Source organism: Thermobia domestica, chromosome 16 (assembly GCF_964235325.1).
Source record: "Thermobia domestica chromosome 16, izTheDome1.hap1.1, whole genome shotgun sequence".
NCBI classification, from domain to species: Eukaryota; Metazoa; Arthropoda; class Insecta; order Zygentoma; family Lepismatidae; genus Thermobia; species Thermobia domestica.
The window spans coordinates 119520640-119545438 of record NC_137469.1 but is presented as its reverse complement, the minus strand read 5'-3'; the positions used below and the strand labels follow the sequence as shown (position 1 = coordinate 119545438).

Genomic DNA, 24799 nt, shown 5'->3' with positions numbered 1-24799 from the left:
TTGAGATCTTTCAATCCATTACGTTTAATTTGAAGTAAAGAGGATAAATAAATCGTGTAATTAAACCGAAATCGAATTTAAAAAAAAATACTAGGTACAGGGTGAGTAAAAAAAAGTTGCCATTACTCTCAACTGTAATGGTACATTACACAGAAGCACACTTTAAAAAGAGAAAAACTGCAGCAGCTTCAAAGCTTTCACCCGCTGTTACTGTCGGTGATACCCGTAGAGCTATAGTCTTCACGATCAACAATCGTATTGATTGAATTGCAATGCACGTTAACCCAGCAATGTAGTGAAGTAACGTCTTTGCCCGTGATGGGTTGTCCAGCAGTCGGAGAGGGTGTGTGATACCTGGGTTTTAAACCCCGCCTTGAGCAAGATATTATGCAAAAAAGACGTTTTGCTATACAAGGTATTTCAAAACAACACCGACAACGTTCGGGAGGTGATTCCTGACACCAAGATAAGACGAAAAGTATAGACCAACCTGGGTGCACAAATTCTCCTTTCGGAGTTATAGGCTGTCGAAAACATGAAAAAATGATCTTTAAATGTCTATAATTCCAATACTATGGGACTTACCGTAGTTGGGTCAAGACTTTATTTAAGAACTATTATGCGCCCTATCCAAATAGCTATGTTCCAGAATTCTGTAGTACTTTCGCAACAATTTTTATAGAGATAGTTGGTGAGAACTTCAAATTATATGCCCGTAGCCAAACAGCCACCTTGAAAATTGTTGTGTTAGAACCTTAGGATTCTTAAACATGGGTTTTTGGATAGAGTACATATTAATTCCTAAGTGAAGTCTTGACCCGACTATGGTAGGTCCCATAGTTTTGGAGCTATGGACCTTTAAACATAATTTTTTCATGTTTTCGTCAGCCTATAACTCTAAAAAGAAGCATTTGTGCACCCAGGTTGGTCTATACTTTTCGTATTATCTTGGTGTCAGGAATCACCTCCCAAACGTTGTTGGTGTTGTTTTGAAACACCCTGTATATAGATATGTATATACAGACACCTGAAATTTTATGAATTCGGGACCTTGAACTTGCCCTTGCAGAACTTCTGAGTATTCCACTGCTATGTGATAAGTTCTGTTCTAATTTGAGTATTCCCAAGACCAGAACTCTTTGTAAGAAATACGCCCATTAGCGCGATGGATCAACAAGATCCATCTCCTAGTTATACCTAGTAGTGAAGAAAATTTCTTATCGAGTAGGGATCTACCGACATCTCCATTGTCAGCATTAAGGCAAGCACATCCCCCTTTTGGTTCCAAGAGGCATCCAAACATCACAAGGTATCGCAACGGACGGTATGGCCAGAACCAGGCAGAGTTGAACTTACAGAAATAGAAAGGCCCGACTTATTTGGGCTTTTCTTTCGCGTAAAAAAAAAAACGGTTTTATAAAGTGAGGAACGAAAGTTTCCGTTTTTTTTTTTTTTTTTTTTTACATTGTATGATTTTCTTATTTAAATTGCCTATTGTGTTCCTGTAGTGAGTTCTTCAATTAAGAAAGTGTCCTTACAGCATTCAGTACTTCGTAGTCTTATGTTTAGTCCGTGACTGATTATCTCGATTGGTTTTCAGGCTGAGATTGCATTGGTTGTTAGTAAGTACAAGTTCTGCAACCCAACATATTACAGGTGTTGTGTTGGTTGCATAACGACTTTATCAATTGCCTAAAAGTTATACATCTGGTTATATATGAATCACGAGTTGCTTAAGTTCAGACTGGCAGACTAGAAACCATTTTTGTTTTAGTATCTAGAAACTATTTTTGTTTTGGTATCAGATTTTATTTACATATTGTTTTCCGTTTGCGAAACACTTTATTTTGAGCTTAAGTTATTTCAGTGGAACCTAATATGAATTCAGTTTACAAAATTAAAGCCATAAACGGCCATTTTTGAATATGATGCTTGTTTAAAACGAAACTGAAAACTTATTTAAACGATTATTCACAGATTTTTCTTCATTTAATGTTATATCCTGGCAGTATGCTTAAAATAGGAAACTTGTGGATAGCTTTTTAAACCCCATTCTTCTCCAATTTATATAATGCATATTTATTTCGCTTGTACTTCTACATAAAAAGTGTCTTTAGCTGTGAAAATATGTTAGTAGCTTAAGTTTGTTTATGTGACCTAGATAAATAGTAAATAATACGTAATTTCTGTTTTAAAATAATAGATTTTGAGAAAACTTTTTCCTGCAACACTTCAGTTTTGAACTTTACTCTAACGGGTCTACAAATAATAAGACTCACTGCGTCCACCAATTTGTCCTTTTCTCTTCTTTGGTAGAAAAGCTTCTTCTTTGATTGTAGGTGTAGTCTTCTTAGTTTTGTTTATGCTTAAGGAGCGTGAGAACGTGTATCTTAATGATTCAAGAGATACACGTCGTAGGTTTATCCATTCCTGAGTGAGGAATGAAACGGATTTCTAACATATTATGCTACTTTATCCACTTAAAAGATGTTTATTTAAGGGTTATTGAAGAGTTGTAGTGTCCTAAGATGAGGCTAAATATCTGAGGCGTGAAAAGTTGGTCTTGGCTTAGATAGACACCGTTGTTCTTCAATCTTTGTGTGTGTGAAGTACGGATATTCTATTATACATACCTTTTTATATTAGGATGTGCTGGGCAGTGGCGTAAGTATGCTTTATGGGATTCCTGCAAGAGAATACCCGGGGCCCCCTGCCTTAACAACATTTTTTGTGGAATAATACATAACATAATAAATAACCATACTTCCCTGTATCTGTGAATAATATGTTAAATACGTACATGCAACTACTAGGCCTAAATATTCATAAATGGAAACCACTTTGTTATACATATAATTTATTCAATCAACTTGAGAATGGAAGATGGACTTACCTCTTTGCAGTCAGTGACGTCAGTATTCATGAAGAGTAGCAGGAATTAAATGAATGGTTTCCTTCTTGCTTTCCTGTCAACAGAATCCTTTACTCACTCCCGTACATCCATTTTTTTCAGCTTCGTTCGTATTTATTGTGAGCAGTGCTAGAGTACATAATCTATTTTGGCCCATTATGCTTCTCACATAGTTTATTAATTTCAATTTTGAGAGTGACCTTTCAGCAGAACTGACAGAAACGGAGGGTGTCAATAACAACAAATACGCAGTAATAAGTTCTGGAAAGCTAGACGCCAATGACATATTTCACAATTAAAAGCCTTCTTAGGTCAAACACAGAATTCTGAACACTTATTTCAGATTTCAGCTGTTTCACAAAGCAATCCATCGGAAACGAAGAACCAATATCACAACCGCAAGTTGTTTGAAGTATCTGTGCCCTTCTTAGAATTTCGTCATCAGTGAGATGAATTGTATATTGGCAGAAAACAAAAAGGAAAATTTGGATATTATATCACGCAAAAATGTAAAACGACAATGTAACTGTGAATTTAGTATGTCAAATAGTTTAATATAGATGTTGATTCTAAAGTTGTATTCATTGTCACTGAGACGATTATCTTCACACAACTCATCAAAATAACGTTTGACCTTGTTTGAATCGTTTGCATCTAAATGACCTACACGCCAAGCCTCCCAAAGATAGACGAATAAAGGGGAGAGTAGAAGAACATTGCTGGTTAATACAAAACTAAAAAGCATGTTGATTCGACCTATTAGGAGGCTAGGGTGAAGGTCCCCTTGGAAGTGTCGCCCCCCCGCATTGCGGGGTTTCGCGCCATACTAGTTACGCCCCCTGGTGCTGGGACATTTTTTGAGATTGTGTGCATTTCGGAGGAAAGTTTGGATATTTTTGTTGGTGTATTTTGTTCTTTTGTTTGTAGCATAAACTTCTATAGGAGTGTTGATGTGTATTTTATTATTATTATTATTATTATTATTATTATTATTAGTAGTAGTAGTAGTAGTAGTAGTAGTAATGGTAGTAGTAGTATCGTGTTTGATTTTTCTTTGTGTTAGGGTTGTATACTTGATTTCTTTGTGTTGTTTTCCTTCTTTTGTTTTGTTGTGATTATATGCTGCTGTATTTTTTTTCCTACTGATCTCTTGTATGCATCAACTACAATTCTGTGGTCGATGGTGAGTTCTTGTTGATAGTTGCAGAAGTGCTGAGATACTGTTGTCTTCGTTGTGTATACCTCTTTCATCATAGTTTAGTGTGTGTGTCGGTTTCTATGTCATCTTTATTGCACAAGAAGTGTTCAGTCGTTTAACTTCTTCATTTAGAGGTGCGAGCTTTATGTTATTGTATGGGAATTTCCTGTTCACTGTGAAGTTGTTCGGTATGAAACTAAGGCAGAAGCATTCGGTGTTAATTACATTTTCAATATTGTTCTTGTCGAATATTTTGTGGTCATATAGGAGGATTGATCTCACTATTGTTTTGTAGATGTATATCTTCTGCATGTTGAGGTCGTTTTTGGGTACATAGCGTCCGATGCCATTGTGAGGTTCTTTGCCTTGTTCCTAATATTTTAAATATATATGTGTGTGTTCTTAGCGATAGTCTATTGTTTATTAATATCTCAAGATATCTGGCCATGTTTGTAGGTTGAATCAGTGATGCTAGTTCCTCAAGTTAAAATTTCCCTCAGAAATGCTCAAAAATTCCCTTTGTAAAATAAAATTTACCTAATTTTAGTTCATATATTTATAATATCGGGTGGCCCAAAAGTAGGTATACAGTGACAGCTAAATCTTATTAGACGCGGAAGTATTCCAAATGTCCTCAATTAACATTTAAATGTTTTTCAAACCTACCTGGAAAGCTGCTACACATATTACCACAGACAAAATTTTGTCCGAATCAGTATCTTACTTCTGTTCGAACCTGTTTTATCAAATTTGTCCCTGGTACGATAAATTCTTAAGCGTGTTTGTGCATGTTCATAATGTACGAACATGTTCAGGACTTTCCACTAGGTTTTAAGATTCCACTTTCTTTCCTCTTCAACCAAGTTACCAGCTATCATTCAAGAAATCAAGATATGTGAAAACACAAAGAGAAAGGAAGTGTCAAACAAGTTATGACAGTACTATAGTACTTGCGCCGAGTCGTGAAGCTTGGGCTCTAAACCAATCACAGCAATATTTCGCTTGAGTTCCAACACATCGGAAAACTTCGGTACAATTCGTGGAGCTGCTTCCCGAGCGCACGCTTGGGGAAACGTCAAACAGCTGAAATTCTCCAACAATGTTGCCAAACTTTGAAGACATAGGAAACGAGTATATAAAAAAAGGCATTTAAAAATTACCAATAATAACACTGCACAACAATAACTACTGTAACAACTAGTCTAAAATGGTAACAATAGCACAAATAGTAACAACGAAACCATAACGTAACAAAAAAAGAATTAACAAAACGGAACTTGACGCCAATCCGACAACACTGTGCTCTCAGGAGATGTTTTGTGTGTAGCGCGAGAGACGACACTGACAAAATTTGATGGGTGGGGGTTGACGACTGGAACACACCCTCGCGTTCTATTGGGTGGTGAAATCGGTAAATCTAGGTCAAGCTTCACGACTCGGCGCGAGTACTATACGACTGTATACCTATTTTTGGTCCACTGTATATATATTTCAAGAGAGCATTATTGCGTATCTATGGATTATTAAACTGTGCTCATATCTCCACAACATAATTTTTGCTTTTGATCTGTTATTACTTCAATGTTATCTTGTATAGTGACATTCTCAAACCAGGAAGCGCAAGGATTGTGGGGGAAAAAGTTTGTCACTTTGTGTGTGGAATTCTGGAAAGAATGCTACCGTCTTTCGTCATACTGCCGTAGTGCTTAGTGAAATAACATTTGTTGTAAAGCTAAATTTCCGTACATCTTATCTCAGATTCGTGAAATCTCCCTTTTCCCCTTCTTAAAAAAATCTTTGTGAAATCTCCCTACGCCGCGGGAAATTTCCCTTAAACTAGCATTGCTGGGTTGAATATGGTATGTTTACATTTTATGTATCTATTCAAATCTTTTTCTTTGTTTTTTTGGTTTGATGGGTTGAACAATAGTATCTGTTTTTCCAAGAGGCCAAAAATAAATAAAAACAAAAGACTAGTGAGAGACAAGGCTGCCAATCAAACCAACCAATAACAGAAAAGATCTATGAGAATTTTTTCGCAAAACAAGAAGAAATATATATATCTCATTTCTCTGTGAAGACTTTTCATTACAGCAATATAACTAACTAACTCTATGGCCTATGGAACCCGGAGGTTCAATGCCGCGTTCACAAAAGCTCTCCACTGACTTCTATCCTTAGCTAACTGCATCCAGTTTCTACTTTGTATTCCAATCTCTGCGAGATCCATCTTAATATTGTCCTCCCATCTGCGCCTAGGTCTTAGTAATGGTCGTTTTCCGATTGGTCTTCCAGTCAAGACTTTGAAAGCGTTTCTACTTTCTTCCATTCTAGCTACATGACCTGCCCACCTAAGCCTCCTAGACTTGACGACCCTAACAATATTGGGTAAACCATATAAATTATGTAGTTCCTCGTTATGGAGTTTCCGCCATTCCCGTTCCTCTTGGGTCCGAATATTCGTCTCAGGATCTTGTTCTCAAATACTTTCAGTCTATGTTCTTCCCTCAGAGTAAGTGACCATGTTTCGCAGCTATACAAAACAACAGGCATGATTATCGTTTTGTATATTTTAAGCTTCAAATTCCTCGACAGAATTCGCGACGACAAGATATTTTGAACCGAATAGTAACACGAATTCCGAATAGTAGCACGAATATCGTATAGAAGCAAACAGCAAACAAAGTAGTTAACAGGCTAGAAGCCTCTTCACATCCCTTCGGGAGTAAAAGATCGACTTGTAACGTACTAGACTGGACAGTAAAAAATGGGCACGTTATTGAAAAAGCATATTTTCTAATGGATATCTGGGCTTTGAATGTCTAAAACTACATATTTATTCAGAATACGTATCTTGTTTGTTATTTGTTTTAGTTTTATTTGACGCGGTCTTCAAACCGTTGGGATTTGGACGTACATTCACAGTTTTGTATTTATATTTTTTTTAGACTATCATCTGACAAGGCATGCTGTCTTTTGGTGTAGATCAATATGGTTTTCACATTGCTTCGTATCGCAATCACGTTTCCGCCTAGCATGTGGTTATACATGCAAATGAGAGAATTTGCGTTATCAGCTTTTGCTAGAAATTTCCATGATTAAGAAATTAGAAATACGAAACTTGAGATTAGTTGTTGAAGATAATTTCCAAATATTATCATTCTTTACCTACAATAATTTAATTTCATTCATGGCATGTACTTCTACAACACTGAGAATATGAATATGTGAATTGCAGGAGAGATAAGTAATTACATTTCATTAGTATTCAATTGTGAGAGAACAAAAGGTGTACCGGTATTTTTGACAGTTGAATTTATGCATTGCTCTCGTCAACAACTGTTTGATTTCGCATTGTCTTCGCTAATTCAATTGTGCCTTCGGCAGCATGAATATTCTCCAGTTAGCAACATCAAGCTAACAATTAATTGCAGATTCTCTATAGGAAGCTTGTTACTCAGGTACTGTAATATAATAATTTCCTCCAATGAATTTGGTCTAATCGTTCCGTACCATGTATATTCGTGCTGTTAATGCGGTTGCTAGAGCCCTCATTCATTAAGGCTACTTCACATTACGTGGCGTCGTATCTCGCTTCGAAGAATATCATTTACGTGTTAAACACAATTCACTAGAAAGTAGAGATGCAAGGGCTCGGAAAAAAACCGGCTGTTTTGGAAAAAAAACTCGGTTTTTTTCTGCTTTGCTTTTTTGCTTGGGAAATTTTGGGCTTTTTTCAAAATTCTGCTTTAAATTGATAAAGCAGACTTTGTTTCGTTTCTTTATAACACAAAAAGTCATTTAATTGGTGGTTGATGCCGATAATAATATAAAACCTCGAAAATAAACAATGAATTTCGAAAAGATATTTCAAACAATTTTTCTTCAACATATTTACATTATGAATCCCAAAGGATTAACCAATGTATATAATAAGAATTTTTTAACCTCCTGTATACAAAAGTAAGCAGGGTTGGCAAGAACCATGATTGTTTTTGAAAATGCCAAAAAACCGTTGTTTTTTTTGGGGGGGAGAAGTTTAAACCAGGTTTTTTTGATTTAGATATTTTGCTTTATGTACTTAGATTACATATTCACAGAAATAAGTTTGTTTCGCCTTGGTTATTATGCAACAACGGGGTTATGCTGGAAGAGGCCCCATAAGCTTAAAGAAGCCCGGTCAGTAAATTTCTTAAATTGAGAAACTCTCACCCTAGCCATTGGGGAAAATCCCGTCATTATTTTAAATGTAAAACAATAACGAGAAAATCCTGTTATTGCTTTGCATGCAAAATTTAAAACTGAGGTATTAAATTACAAACTTAGTATGCAGATATCATTGAAAGGCCAATCCAAGCTAATGTTGGAAGCTACTTAGGCAATCGATAAATTTTGCCAATTTTTATCAATATATTTAAGCAACCTTGGCTTCATTTCGTATGTTTAGGCTTAACATCCTTACGTAATACCAAAGTTATCAAAGAGAAGACTTTTGCTTAAAGTGACATCCGAACCGCTACTTGGTTTAAGCATGAAAGAAGGGTTGTGGTTCGACCGAGAATTGAACATGGGACACCTTGATTAAAAGGTCAAAAGGAAATAAAACTAATGCAGATGGTTTGATATGTGAAAATCTCACCATGAAGTTCACACGATTCGCATTTTTCGTTCTTTTTATTTTTTTGGTTTAAACCAGTTATTAAAAAAAAAAAAAAAACAGCTAGTGTAAACCAGCCAACCCTAAATGTAAGCACTTCTTTAAGAAAAATACTTCAAAATATTCCATACCCTCTTTTTGAAACAAAATAAAATTAAAATAAAACACAAGAGAAAGATTTATATGATACACTTAAAGGCTGCACATCTAGAGCTTTGGGTTCTGTATATTCTTGACATTCTACAGTTAAGTTTTATATAATCACCATTACGGTTTACCCAATCCTCAAGTTTTCTGAATTTTTAACAAGAGGGATTCCACATATCATTACGGACCCCCCCCCCAAAAAAAAAGGACTACATTATATTTAAGTTAAGCTAAATACAACTGCACAACAAACATGACTGCGTGGTTAGCTTTTGCGCCTCTATCGGGAAGTCCGGGATTCAACCAAGCATTCGACCATTCTGACAAAGTTTTTCTTCATTCCATCTGTGAATGTAGAGATAGTGCGTGTACTGTGAGTTGGTCGACTTACTTTCTTATTGTTTTTAAATCGTTATTATTACTAATTACCAGCAGTGACGGTTTTGCGAAGGTTAGGGGGGCGGTCTTTCGGACCGAAGCCTGTTCCCCAAAGTTACGGAATGTCTAAAATAAACTAAATATCTATTAGTTATGTCTTTACTGATAAACTTTAAGCTCCCGTCAAATAAAAATTACGAATGTTTAGAAAAACTAAACATTAATAAGGAAAAACCCTCCCAAAATAATTTTCTAAATCCGCCACTAATTCTCAGTATAAAATGATCTTCAAGGTTGTATCCGGAAGATTATTGCTAAACATATAAACGAAACGTAATATTAGTTATGCCTGTACTCATAAACTTCAAGCACCCCTAAATTAAATTAGGACTTTTTTGAAAACGAAACAATCACAGAAACCCCTCCCAAAGTACTTTTCTAAATCCGCTACTGATTATTTGTATAAATTGGTATTCAAGGTTGTTTCCGGAAAATTATTGCTAAATCATTGCACAGCTACAGTACTGGTGTAACAGAAATGTGGAAGTACGGTTTAAAGGATATATTGAAAAACTAGCCTTTGGCTAGCTGGGGGCTCCGCCCCCAGACTCCCGAGTTTACTCGGCCTACGACCTCCCACCTTTTGAACCCCCAATTCTATTGTTTCTTTTCCTATCTTCAACTATCTAAAAGATAAGATTTTGTATCCCAAGAAAACGCCCATTTAAATAGCATGGGAATTTTTTCATCCCCTTTAGACCAATAAAAAGTTAAAAATATTAACTTTTGGCAATTTTACTGTGGGTTAGTCCCGGAAGGCTAAAATCATGCCAAATTTCATCATTCTAATCCTGCCGGAAGTACCTAAACATTTTGGGGTGTAGAAAACGTTCCATATAAATATCATGTGAAAAATGTTTCACTTCCCCATTAAACCACTCTACGAAATTTTTATTTCTAATGATTCATTTTGATAACGCTAACGAAAACGTACAAGCATACCGAATTTCAAATTTTAATTCCAATTCTAAGTACCTAAAACATGAGATTATAGGTAAAAAAAAAAAAAAAAAGTCCCATTTAAATAACATGGGGAAATTCTTCATCCCCTCTTTAGAGCCCCTAAAAATTAAAAATATTGACTGTTGGGAATTTTCCTATGGGTTTGTCCCGAAAAGCTCCAATTATGTCAAATTTAATCATTGTAACTCTACAGGAAGTGCTCAATAATTTGGGGGTGTAAAAGGTGTCCCATATAAATAACATGGGAAAGATTTTTCAGTTCCCTATAAAACCGTTTTAAAGTTGGAACTTTTTTTTTTATTTTTACTGATTTACTTAGGTAGTGTTAACGAAAACGTACAAGCATACCAAATTTCAAGTTTTTATTCCAATTCTAAGTACCTAAAACATGAGATTATAGATCCAAAAACAAGGCCCATTTCAATAACATGAGGAAATGTTTCATCCCCTCTTTAGACCCCCTAAAAATTAAAAATATTCACTTTTGGTAATTTTCTTGTGGGTTAGTTCCTGAAAGCTACAATCATGCCAAATTTATTCATTGTTACCCTACAGGAAGTGCTCAATAATTTATGTCAGCTCATGTAGTTTTATATATAGTTAAGACGTACGCTTTGACGGATATATAGAAAAACGTAAGTTTAACTTTTGCGCTAGAAGCTAGAGTACTAACCTCTTAGAAATGAAACACGGATGACAAACTAAAATTATCTAGAGAAGAAAAAAAAAGTCGATAACTCGAAAGTTAAAATAAAGTTAAATAGCTTCTAAAATTGCCCTCAAATACTACATTCTTCATGTTAGCTTTAATTCGTAAAACATGTGCTCCATCCATCTTGATGGTGAATTTTAGAGCGAAATATGGCATTTAGGTCATGGAATTCTTATCTAAGTATAGAATGTACTATAAGAAAGCTATTTAGATAGAAAAATCATGAAAATGAAAAAAGCCAAAATTTCCAAAATTCTCGTTTTTTTCCCAAAAAAGCCGGCTTTTTATGTGCAAAAAACCATCGATTCAAAAAAGCCGGCTTTTTTGCATCTCTACTAGAAAGTTACAAAAACAAAATAGAGTCGAGAGATCAGCATCATTTTGTGCGGATAATTTTAGTTGTATAATCCTTAACTAGTATCTAACAGTGGAGGACCCAGGTTCGATTCCTCATAAGAATTCTTGTGGTTGGGATCCTCCATTAATATGTAGTAGATAAGTGTCTCCTGTACCCACGAAAAGAACGTTAAACTCGCAGGATATATCAAACTTTCAAGTAGGAGATAACGATTTATTCAGAACATTCTATGGATGACCCATTTTTGTCCTATTCGAAAGCAAATTTATCATTAAAGAAAATGTTTTGAGCATATAGGTATACTATTACACTAGCACACTTACATTATCAAAATAGTATTCAGGGGTAAAAGTGAAGGAAACATGGGAGGACGTTCGTTCCCCCACTTCAAAGAATTATCCATGGTGTCTCTCCATTTCATAAAAATTACGATGGGCAAAGATAGGCACGGGGGACAGCATGACATCATCCGTATCCTTATCTTTTCAGATCCATTTTTACCCCTGATAGTATTAATTAAAATTTCCTTAGTTCTATATTGTAATAATAGAATATAATACACATTCGTGTTTTTTTTTTTAATTGAAAGCTTTTAAAAATAGAATTGAAAGCTATCAAGAATATTATAATATAATAAATCTCTATACAAGTTATTAAAATTTGTATAATCTCAGCCTTCCTAAATTGTATGTACAATTTGTACCTGCTTGACACTTTCAACTACAATGTGTAATAATTTGCATGTCCTTTTTTTTTTTTTTTTAAGACTAATGTTGTTTAAGAGGACAACTTGTGGTTCGCGGACCACACTTTGAGAAACGCTGAACTAACTAATAACCTGACTAATAGATACATAAGGCCCGCGTATCCTATTAGCGCTCCTGCCCATAGTGCAATCTCTTTTGTTCTCTTGTGATAGAAACTTACCTTTGATACAATGATACGATTCCAAGTCACACGAACTTGTGGTAGATGAATAACTTATCCTTCACAGGGTTAGTTTTTCCCCACCTCAGTTCCTTTCATTATGTTCAATATGACAGTTATTATTTTTTTTTACCATAATTGGTTTCCATTTATGAATGAATGAATGAATGAGTGAGTGCTAAATAATGATGTGATATCATAGTTAAAAATTATATACAGAAGAATACGACAAGTTAATAATAATTTTATCAATTCTACAATATTATTAATGTTTTAACAGAATTATACCAGAATCAATTAATATGTAAATCTAAAAATTGATGCCGTACGAGAACCATGCCACTTACTGAGACGAAACTGATATCGAAATATATCCTCATCAGTGGCGCGTATTTAGGGAGGGTGGCTATCGGGATCAAGCCACCACCCCCGAAATAAATTCGTCATATGCACAACTTTATTAAAATTTGTCGGTACCCTAAAGGAAAAATATAAGTACTTATTTACGTGTTGTGCATAACCCCCCCGAAAAAAATCCTAAATACGTCACTGATCCTCATTAAGCTCTTCATTATGACATTAGCAAGAGTAATTCTGTAAATAGATCAGTTAATAAGATCCAGCCTAAAATTGTACTAAAACACAACAATACACTGAGCAAGGCTATGTGATAATATGTAACAAAACACACAATCACGTAACAGTTTCGACACAATAACTCTGTATTCATCAGACTTCCACTCCTTCTGGCTGTTTGGAAGTTGATCACCTCTCCGGAGATCAACTTTTAATTAGGCTCCGCCCCTTCATTAAAAAGTAACACTTGTGTTGTTTTCACTTCCACTTTTTAGTTGTCAAATTATATTCCTACAACATATTTATAGACATGCGACAATAATTTTGGACTTGAGTATACATTGCCTTGGGACGATGAATCTTTTGCGCAAAGAAAGAGTTATCTGTTACCATTTTTGTTCTATTGCGATACAGGTTGAAACTCAAAATGGGTAGTTTGAATTACTTTCAATTTGAATAGAGAATTAACAAAAGGGATAGAAGGAATCCATCTTTTGCGACGTTGAATCGATTGCAAAAAGCTACATCTCAGTATCTCTTATTCTTTTTGCACTGATATCTGTCGACAAACGGACGACGGACAAATCCGTTCTATAGTACTTCTGACACTTATGCATAACATAGTTTGGAAATCTAATAATAATTATAATAAGTAACGAACTTTATCAATGAACATGATAATCGGTACATTTTAAAATCACGACAGACGTCGGGACGGAAAACATTTTCTCCGAAATCGGATCTATTCTGGCAAAAACGGGACTGGCATTAACCCTACTCGAAATCCTTTAAAATTAGTGACACAATATTTGGTATTTGGACTTTTCATTTAAAATAATTAAATACATGCATCACCGTTATAGGATACAATACCTAGCATGGCAGAAAAGAATAGATCACGCTCAGTAAGATTCCCGTACGAGGTGTTGAAATTTCGCCAAGGACTGTATTTTCCCAAATTGCAGACAAACTCTGTATGAAAAACGCTAAAGAAGGAACGCCTAAATATCGCTCGATTTAACACATGGGAATATTGGCTAGTAATACATTAAGAAAAATCCTAACATACCAGAATTTTCAGGTTTTCTATTATTGGCATTATAAACATAATGGATGATATCCATATAAATATTCTTGGCGGCCAAAATGTTAATCGTAGTTCTCTTCGTATTACGCTAGCATTAAAATTAGCAACACAGTCAATTAGATTTGCCAGAGATTCGGTGTTATATGACTGAAAAATCTTAGGACTAAACTACGGGACATTACACTCACACTTATAAGCAGACCCTATGACTGCTTCTGGCTAACTGAAAACCAGTTCATACTTTATTCTTCTGTTTGCTGTCCAGCATTAAAAGTTCTTGTACTGTAATTAGTTCAGATCATTCAAACAAGAGATTCGATTTTTCTCATGATTTTTTTAAAATCATTGTTTTCAATATAGTTTTCAAGAGAAATGAATTTTTGTTCGTATTATTCAATAATTCCAATTATCCAAGTTCAAATTAACGGTAGTCCGTTGTATATTATGTAAATGAGAAATTTCCTCCAAGAGTTTATCAAAATAATTTTAAGAATGTGGTCGACATAATTGTATTTTTTTTTTTCATTCTGTCTGATATATTCTTTAAATAACAATAATTGTAGAGTTCATTGTGGAAGAAGACAGACACAAATAAAAGATAAATTTAACTATAATGGGAAGGGATTATAATCACAGTTTAGCCCTGTACAGAGGAGAGGAATTCGAATATTTAATTATTGAAATGCCAGTTGTATGTAAAGATGCTCCGAAATTAATCATTGAAGTACATATCAAATAAGCATTGCTGATTTTTGTCTTAGATATAGGATTAAGCCTGTGTGAAGTAAGCCTGTGAAGTAAGCCTATTGTCTGATAACCAGTTTGTCTTGCTCAGATAACGTCTTACGGTGTAGTAACACACACACACACACACACACACACAAATATATATATATATATATATATATATATATATATATATATACACCGGTATAATGCGATTGTGGGCTCAATTATCGTTGATGTTGAACAGTTGACTCCTTAAGATTTTTTTTTAAACTTTTAAAGTTGACATGGGGTTGGTTTAATTGATTAAAATGGCCTCTTATTGTCACGAGATATTCTTAATGGTAATTAAGGGACTGATGCTCGTAATTTGTCGATAAAAATCATCCTTGAGGGCCTGTCACTCACAGCTATTAAATGGAACTGCCTGGGTACGTAGTTAATCGGAATTTTTCGCATCTTTGTTCAGTCTTCCTATTTTAAGCCCTCTCTTTTTATCTCCCAAATTTATCTTCCTTTCTGCCAAGAATAATTGGCAACCAAAGAAAAGGAACGAATTTCTAAAATAGTGCCTGAAGATTATTATTATTATCAATATAATAAAAATAATAAAGGGACAGATTATATATATATATAATTAGTGCTCTGAATGAATGTTGAGTGCTTTAACTATAACTGGCTGTTGTAAGAACTTAAATTTATTTATTTATTTTTTAATTTACGAATGCGGAGAAAACATCAAAACATTAAACATACCGATGGATCTCATTACGCTAGTCACAATAACATACTTGAGGATAAATTCTCAAATACAGGACACATTTCTGAAAAAAAAAAAATTGCCAAAATACGTCTTTCGTTGCCAATAGTGATAGGTTTTATTCTCCTTGAGCAGATTGTTTATTTATCTATTTATTTATTGTATATGTAAATATAGTTTTATTCTCATTGAACAGATTGTTTATTTATTTATTGTATATTTAAATATAGTTTTAATTCTGCTTGAACAGATTATTTATTTATTGTATAAAATATTTAAATATAGCTTTATTCTCCTTGAACAAATTGGTAATTTATTTATTGTATATTTAAATATAGTTTTTATTCTCCTTGGACTTTTTTATTTATTTATTTATTGTATATTTAAATATAGTTTTTATTCTCCTTGAACAGATTATTTATTTATTGTATATTTAAATATAGTTTTTATTCTTCTTGAACAAATTGTTTATTTATATATTGTATATTTAAATATAGTTTTTATTCTACTTGAACAATTGTTTATTTATTTATTGTACAAAATATTTAAATATAGTTTTATTCTCCTTGAACAAATTGGTTATTTATTTATTGTATATTTAAATATAGTTTTTATTCTCCTTGAACAAATTGGTTATTTATTTATTGTATATTTAAATATAGTTTTTATTCTCCTTGAACAGAACATATTATTTATTTACTTATTTATTGTATATTTAAAATTACACTGTTTACGAGCAGCTGTATCTATTGATGTTTATCTTCTAACGATGATACACCATATATATAATATAATATCAAGGTGGACCATTTATCATAATACGTCCTTGAAACTTGTAAAATATTAAACAAGAAACGCTGAAATTCTACACCATGCAAGTATCGGCAAGAATACATTACTTGACATACTCCGTGTACCATAAAGTTACCAGCGTTGCCAACTTAACATAAAGTTATACATGTTTCCAAATGGCTGTACGTCAAGTTGTTACATACTTCGAAACGTATTACTCTACATGTAAAACGAAAATTTATAATATCACACTTGTAATGCAACGTTGCAAGCTAAGGACGCTACAGTATCATAAGCATTTTTTAAAAAATCAAATTTTGAAAGGGTCGGTAACAGTAATAACGTAAGTGAGATGGGGAAGGACAATGCGGATTCAAAGTGCCTTAACGTCAAATATTACGGTCATCATATGACGTATTTCGAACAAGTAAAAACAAAGTTACGATGAATTGAAAATTTGACTTTTTCCCGAAGGATCTTAGATAGGCATCGTACTGAATTACGTACATGGTTTTTAATACACACAAAGACCATAATGCCGTTTACAGCAGTTTGATATCTGAAACCATTCGGGAGACATGAGAAAAATATCAAATTTGATATATTACTTAAAATGGCGTATTTATGGTAACTTTTCAAAATAATTTTCCTTTTACGTCGCTTCTATAATATTATGACAATACTTTTTGGTATGTGTAATTACATAATTTTAAGCAATGTTGCAAACTTTAGCAGTTTTTTCCATATCTCCAGAACGGTTTGAGATATGAAATTGATGTAAACGGCATTGTATTCTTCGCATCTATTGAAAATCATGGATGTAATTGGATGATATACTTATCCAAGCAGTTTTACAAAATAAAGGCTTTTAAAAATGTCGAATTTTAAATTCTTTGTAATTTTGTTTGTATTAATTCGAAATTCATCATATCATGATCGTAGTACGAGAATTAGACATTAAATTACTTTGAATGTGTAGGTTATAGTAATGTCGAATACACAATGTCTCAAAGGAGAGTTATATTGCGCGACAAATACGGTACGTGTGAAATTCCTGGTACTGTGCTATAATCAGCTGCGGAGAGACTTCTTGAATTCACTCAAACACATTTTAAATCTAGGAACAATTTAACATGTTTTGACGAGACAAATATTGATATTTTTTTTTACATTCGTAATTAGTGGAAGAGGCAATTCATCGACTGTTGCCCAGTGATGCCCATCCGTGGAAAAAATCCCATTTCATGGTTTTTAAATTTTTTTTTACACTAATTATTCGAAATACGATAAAGGAATATTTTCTTTTTGTCGAAATTGATGCATATATGGGACTTTCAATGTATGTATTATCCACTTCAATAAGATTCTCTACGAGCGTGAAATAGACATAATTAATCGTCAACTTTCAGTCTGAAGTCTTTGCTTTGTTATTGGCAAAGTCCATGCTAGTGCTGAGGAGTGACTTAATCATATGTGATTCCTAAAAATTAAGTAGCAGAAAAACGAAATTTGTGCTCTGGTATTTAAAGAAAGAAGAAAACAAAAGAATGAACCAATGAATGAAAGAAAGAAAGCAAACTAACAAACTAGAAACAATTTAATTCCAAACTTTGCACAAGAAATGTATGGATAACAAAGCTTTTGTAGTATCATTCGCATCAGTGGAGTCACTTGTTCCGACTAAGGAAAATAGTTATTCACAAACTATTTTATAAATGTAGATGTAAATTTATTGATAATTCACGCTGAAATTGAAACAGTAACACATGTCATACATAGTTTCATTTCTATATTCATTACTATAATTATTAACATTGTATAATGTGGGAAATTCAGATGCAAAATGGGATTTTTTTTTTTTTTTTTTGCATGTATAGGTGGAATTTTGTAGCGTTTCAGCTTAGCAGATTTTGAAATTGTTATTTTGCTATTGAGATTTAGACAATTGGATCCCTTTTCCTTCCACCGATGATCTTATTGTTTAACGCATGCATAAAGCAAGTTACGTGTGTACTAAATGTGTTAAGTCTTCTGAAATATATTGTTCTATAGCTGTTGATATCAACTCTGGTTACACTCTACATGGGAAGCCATTCTGATTTAGATCCCATGAACAACGTTTAAGTATCATCCTACGTGACGCAAAAACCTAGATAGTCTTGTGAAAATTATATAACTACTCGCTCTACATGTCTTTCCTTCAATAAAATGTAGAAATACATGTGAATCTACTTCAGTTTTCAGAGATTATAAAACTGCAGTTAGGTTTTTTCTTCTTCTTCTTCATGTGTGTACAACTGGAAGATATGCTACCAAACAAGTTTTTATTCCATATTTGTTAATCATTATTTTCGCTGGATTACATCAGGGGGCATTCTTTAGTCTGTGAGTTATCAAGAAAAGCTACTGTTGGCAAGATCGCTTTTCAGTTAACGTTAAATTATACTGACCACACTGTGGGAATGCATTCTTAATTATTAGTTTGAAATGGCATTTTCCAAATAGTTTAGACTTAAGTGTATAATTTCCCATTGCGTGCTTAGTAATTTCCAGATGTAATTTGTATCCAGATACAACTAATTTTAACCGAATACTCATGGAAGTTGTGTTTTTCCTTTTTTTTCTAACCTTTTAAGTACGGTACTTTTGTAGAGTTTTGTTGTAATCTTAAAGATGTTGGTTGGACTTGAAAGTACGATACTTTTTAAAAATATATTGCAAAAAGTAAGTACATCGAGGAAAGGCGATGTAAAAGAGGGAATTCACTTTAGTCTAGTTCTCGTCTTCCCATTATTGATGTTTGGCTGTGTGATATTTCAGTATATTATCGAAAATTGATATTGATATCGAAAATTTTACAAATCCATACACCTATTTTGATATTTTTCGACATGTCAATATCGTCGATGATAAAATATTTCGTTATTTTTTTATATCCTTTATAAAAACATAGTTATGGTTAGTGGTATCCTATACAATAACCAAATACATAGTTTAATTTCTCAGTGATTCAATAATTAAACAGCATTTTTGCTAGCTTGCTGGATCCTTTCAAACTTTCGAACGGTGATACAAGAAACTGTGGTAATCGTGAAATATTTTAATTCGAAATTTCGACGAATTCACACGTTATCACGATACCTACTTATCAAAAAGGTCATTTTTGAAGTATGTCCGTCTGTTTGTCCCGATGTATGTACACTTACGGTTAGATGTGTGCGATATTTCGATTACGACATTTTAAAAGAATATTTTGATGAAGTTTGGGTATTGATTGTCAGTATCCAAATTCACATATCGTACAATCCTAGATAAAGTAACACAGTGAAACCTCCCTTAAGGACAATTGCCATGTACGGACAGATCTTTTTTGCACAATGTGGAAAAATATATATGTAGACCCCTACTGCTGCTGGACAGTCTTCTTTTTTCCCCATCTTACATGTTAGTTATCTGTTCATAACGGACATTATTCTCTTAAGGTGTACGGTTGCTCATTGGTAGAGTGCTTACCTCTAGTGTGTTGAGTCCCTGGTTTGATTCCCGACCACTTAACTTTGTGGTGGACAACATCGTGCCCCGTGGATTTTCTCGGGCACATCCGTTTCCTCTCACATTCTCATTCCATTAATTCTTCCAATATTATTCACTTGTCTTAATCACTCGTCTCCCTTACCCATAAAGGGTTTAATCATGGAATGTTAAACTGAAAGATTTCATGTTTTAAATGAATTACTCCCAATTCATACGTACTTAGGATGGAGAATAGTTTGTGCATAGTAAAAATAGCTTTGGGATACAAACAGTGGGGTACAGCAAATTTTGAGCAGAAAGTACTCCATAGAATCTCTTCAAAAATAGGTTGCTATTTTCCTCAAACAATAGAAAACTCAGATGTGTACTTGCCCAATACCGCTAAAAGGTACAGCAGCATTTGCCATTAAACTGCGTTGTAAAATTTTTGGCTTCGATAACTCTTCACCTAAAGCAAGAATATTATTTGAAGAAAGAAAAAACAAACTCTTAAAGGAACATCTTTTGGGGAATAAATGTGTCCAGGGGAGAGAAAAGTCTTTTAATATTGGTTCATTTAATATTCATAACCAAAGCACGGCGAAGAAGGACGGATTGGTGTGTGTCATAATGATATATATATATATATATACATAAGGTATTTTGAATGCCGCTTCTGGCTGTCAGAATATTTTCTTGAAGACTCTTACAATTATAAAATATGTAGATTGATTTTGCCCTGAGCAACAGAAGATGTAATATGAAAGTAAAAAACGTAGGAGTAAAGTGGGTGGATTTGTTTTTCTTGGATACAACTTATCAGGTTAAATTTAAGGATGAGAAAACAAAGATAAACCAGAACTTTAGGTGGAGTAACTTCCCCGTTTCAGCATTTTCCCTTTATTGTAACTTGTAAGATGGATTTAATCGATTCGTAAGGAGTTTTTCTTGTAGTGTAGCGAAATCCTTTATAACTGTGGTTTGTATGAGATAAAATTTTGAATGTTGTAAAGTTATAATTTGGTTTAACGCAAGCGAGAAAAAAATCATCCTCCCCTGATTTTAGCAAAACTTTATTATAAGTATAGGACGCAACAAAAGACTAATGAACTTAGGAAATTTTCATTCGTTAATTGATTTGTTGACTTGAAGTGTAGCGTTTCGTTAAGCACCGAAGGTGTAAGACGTAGATCTAAATCTTAACGTGGGATTCGAATATGAGCTACCACTGGGTATCGAACCTGGATCTCCCGCGCCAATTTTCATACAATACCAAATATTTCTTATCTTGAGATACATTTTATTTGGACAATGTTCTCAAAGAATTGAAGGTTGACTTGGATACAATTTGCCTTTCCATTGTTCAGATCCCCTCTGTATATTCTGGATATTCTACACCCTAAGTCAGGGCTTACTCGGAATATCACATGCTACCGTTTACATATGGAAAGCTCTCTCTCTCTCTCTCTCTCTCTCTCTCTCTCTCTGCAAGTCGTAATATCTGGAAAAAAAATTGTCCTTGATTCAAACGTTTTTTTAAATCTTCAACCGTACTTCATGAAAACTTTGTAAACACATAATAGCCTAGATCATGTTTTAATACATCATGTTTTATGTTTTTGAGGTACCTTCTGTGCAGTTACCTGAATCTAGAGCCCTAAAATAGGGGTGCTCAAACGTAATTTTAGAAAATCCGAAAAAAAATTCTTCGAATTTCTTCAAAATTTATCGACTCGTGCCACATGTGTATGATGACATTCAAAATCTTCATTGATTCTAAAGGCAATGAAGTATGGGTTACGAACCTAATGTAATTAAGAGAACGAGCAGGAGCTTAATTTCAAACTTTTGCATTTGATTTGTATGTGGCTCGAAAAATATTTATTTTTACCGTCATATGTATTAACCATATTTCAGTGAATCTTGGCATATGTATATAGAAAAAGATATGTAGTTTCTTTTTGTTCGAGATACTTGTAGTGCAGGTGCCTTAACCAGAGGCCCCAATAGAGGCGTCCAAATTAAAACAAAGGATTTATTTGTTGAACAAGCTTTGAGAAAAGTCTCCAAATTTACCGATCGTGACATATAAGTATGATGTCATTTAAAAACACAAATGATGCGCGAACCACAATATGAATAACAATTTTCCAAGTGAAAGTCTAGGATTTTGTTAAAAAACAATGTTAATTTAAAATTAGTACCTATTAAACCCTAACTTGCATAAGAATATTGTCTTTATGCATAATAATAAGTAAACAAGCCCTTATATTGACATATACGTTCATGTCTAAAAGTTTATTGAACTATTCACATTTGCGTGTAATCAGTCTCCGTTTATGTGAATTATATATATATATATATATATATATATATATATATATATATATATATATATATATATATATATATATATATATATATATATATATATATAGAATATGCATTTCGTGTACCAATAATGAGTTAAGATACATCTAAAATATAAGAAATGCTCACAGTACTTTCTTCGAACCCGAAGCGATTGATTTCGTGTTGCAAAACATATGTTGAATGACATTTCCATGACTAAGAAAAGAATGCATCATTTTAACAAACGTTTACGTGATTACACTAAAGAATTCCGTGACTGCATATCTTGATTTTTTCTGTTGTTCGGCTTTGTTCTGTTTTAGTTTAACACATTTTCTGTAACACGAATTGCTTTTGCAAGTTTTATTATTTTGTTCCAGTGATTTTTGAAATAAATATTAAATTTTCCATTTGTTGCTTCCCCATACATGTATGGATTCAGGAAATTGGAGTTACGTTTCAGATTTGTTCTGAAAGTTAGATATAATTAATTATACATGCGAAGCGAGATTCTCTCATGCGTAAGATATATTTAGAGCAACAAAAGTTACATTTTGATTTAGACACGAATCTAAGGGATAGGTATAGGGATTGTATTTCCTTCACATATCATCTACATTTTCACTGGATGAAATCCCTAGGAGCACAAATATTAGACTACCCAAATTCCAATGTTGAATTTGCTCACCGAGAATTTTTCAACCAACTCAATTGCCAATATTGTCTCTCCATTCCTTTGCCGAGAATTTGCCAACCAGCCTAATTACCTACGTTGGCTCTACGTTTCTTTGACAAGCATTTGTCAATCAACTCAATTGCCAATGTAACTTGTACGAAAGAAGCAAAATCATAATTTGTAGTGCGAGATCGAAATTGTTGGATAAATGACGGCCAGCTGTGTTAGGCCAATGAACTTATCTATTTTGTTTATTTATTTATTATTGCTATTATTTTATTATTTTGCAATTCCGAACCATGCCGACCGTAGCTACATAGGGCTTCCCGAGTGTGCTGCTAGGGATGACACTTGTTTGTGCTTTAAAATTGACAGAAATGGCAAATGAATGTGTGTGTATTCCCTACTGACCAAATCCTGAATCTGTGCCTGGCTGTATGTGTGGACTTCACGATAATTTAAAAAAAATAAAATAAAATCTTGATGAATTTACGTATAAGAGACTTACCAATTAGGCCTGCTTGAGGGTTGAGATTGAATGGAGTTAATGAGTAACATTAAAATACTAAATTTTCTGATTAACTTTCCCTATCATCTCGACATATTGATAATGTCTTGCCTTTGCCGATAGTGTTGAGGTTGCCGATGTCCCTAATTTCTATTGAGAACGAGACTGAAGGAAAGATACATTGAACCAATCTATTTAACATTAATTTGAAGTTAAACCAAGCCTGTGACTAGGAGGTCGCCAGGGGAGCTCAGCTCCCTTGAAACACCCCTAGAACTTTCAGTTGTTTGTTAATATGTATGGTTGAATGTAAGGTGAACTCAAGTTAGCCTCTGGGGGCCGCGTGGCTCAGTGGTAGAACGTTCACCTCTGGTGCATGGGGTCCTGGGTTCTATTCCAGCTCGCGCCAAGTGAACCTTGTGGTGGACAAACACCGTGTGCGTGGGCTTTCTCGGGGTTCTCTTGTTTCCTCCCACTTTCTTCATTCCACCATTTTATTCATTTCTCATCATCACTCGTTTCTTTTAGCCTAGGCGGCATAATCGTGGGACGTAAAACTTAAAGATTTCATTTCATTTTTTTTTTTCAAGTTAGCCCCTTCAAAAAAATGTCGGCCCTTCCCTCCGTGTTATTGTTCTGACTACGGCCATGGGTTAAAACGTTAAGTAAAATCGCACGGCCGGTTGCAGTCATTTTTAGCATTCTGTTAAAAGCTTGACTAACACGTGATACACACTTTCGTAGTTAGAAACAAATTAGTGGAGTTAACAACGGTTTATATCGATAAAGGCAACCATGACTTTCCTGGAGAATTGTCCAAACAAATTAAGACAAATCAAAATTAGAAGGATTTATTATTTTTTGTCCTCATTTTTTCTAACATGTTTGGACAACCCTGCTGAAAGGTCGTAGCTGGCCCTTTTCTATATAGATAGATGTTAACTCCACTAATGTGTTTTTAACTACGGAAGTGAGTGTTACTTTTTAGTCAAGCTCTTAGTACAACACTGAAAACGACTCTGTATAAGAGTTCAATGTGTACTTATGCTAAAGATTTGCTAAAATTAATGAAAGTTGAATTTTCCCCGCAAATAGGAAAGCCAATACCGGTATTAGTCAACGAACTTAAAAAGTTCGTTACTGAATACTCTATGTATGTATGTGTATGTGTGTGTCTGTTCTTTGCGAATTGTTTAATTTTGAGCCCTCCATTCGATAGACCATCAAAAACTATCTGAAAGAAGTGATGGAATTTTTACCTTTCCCGAGATATTGGCCAAAAAAAGTTCCAATTTCGGGAGATTTAAGGAGCCGTATCTAGGCAGGGAACTGTAAGTCATAGAGAGATCATATTGATGTTGATCAAAACCTAAGAAGATGGTAAACATTTTGGTAGCAAATAGTAACCGATGACCATTGGCCAACTGGCCACCATTTCCGACATATTGGCCAAAAAAGTTCTGTTTTCGGGAGATTTAAGGAGCTATAGGGTCTATCT

General features: G+C 33.9%; 1 protein-coding gene across 5 annotated transcripts in view; it reads left to right on the top strand.

The window, feature by feature from the left end:
- The window catches only part of LOC145672801 (uncharacterized), a 330978-nt gene that overhangs the window by 189096 nt on the left and 117083 nt on the right, over positions 1-24799 (top strand). The gene's annotated exons all lie outside the window — the stretch shown is intronic.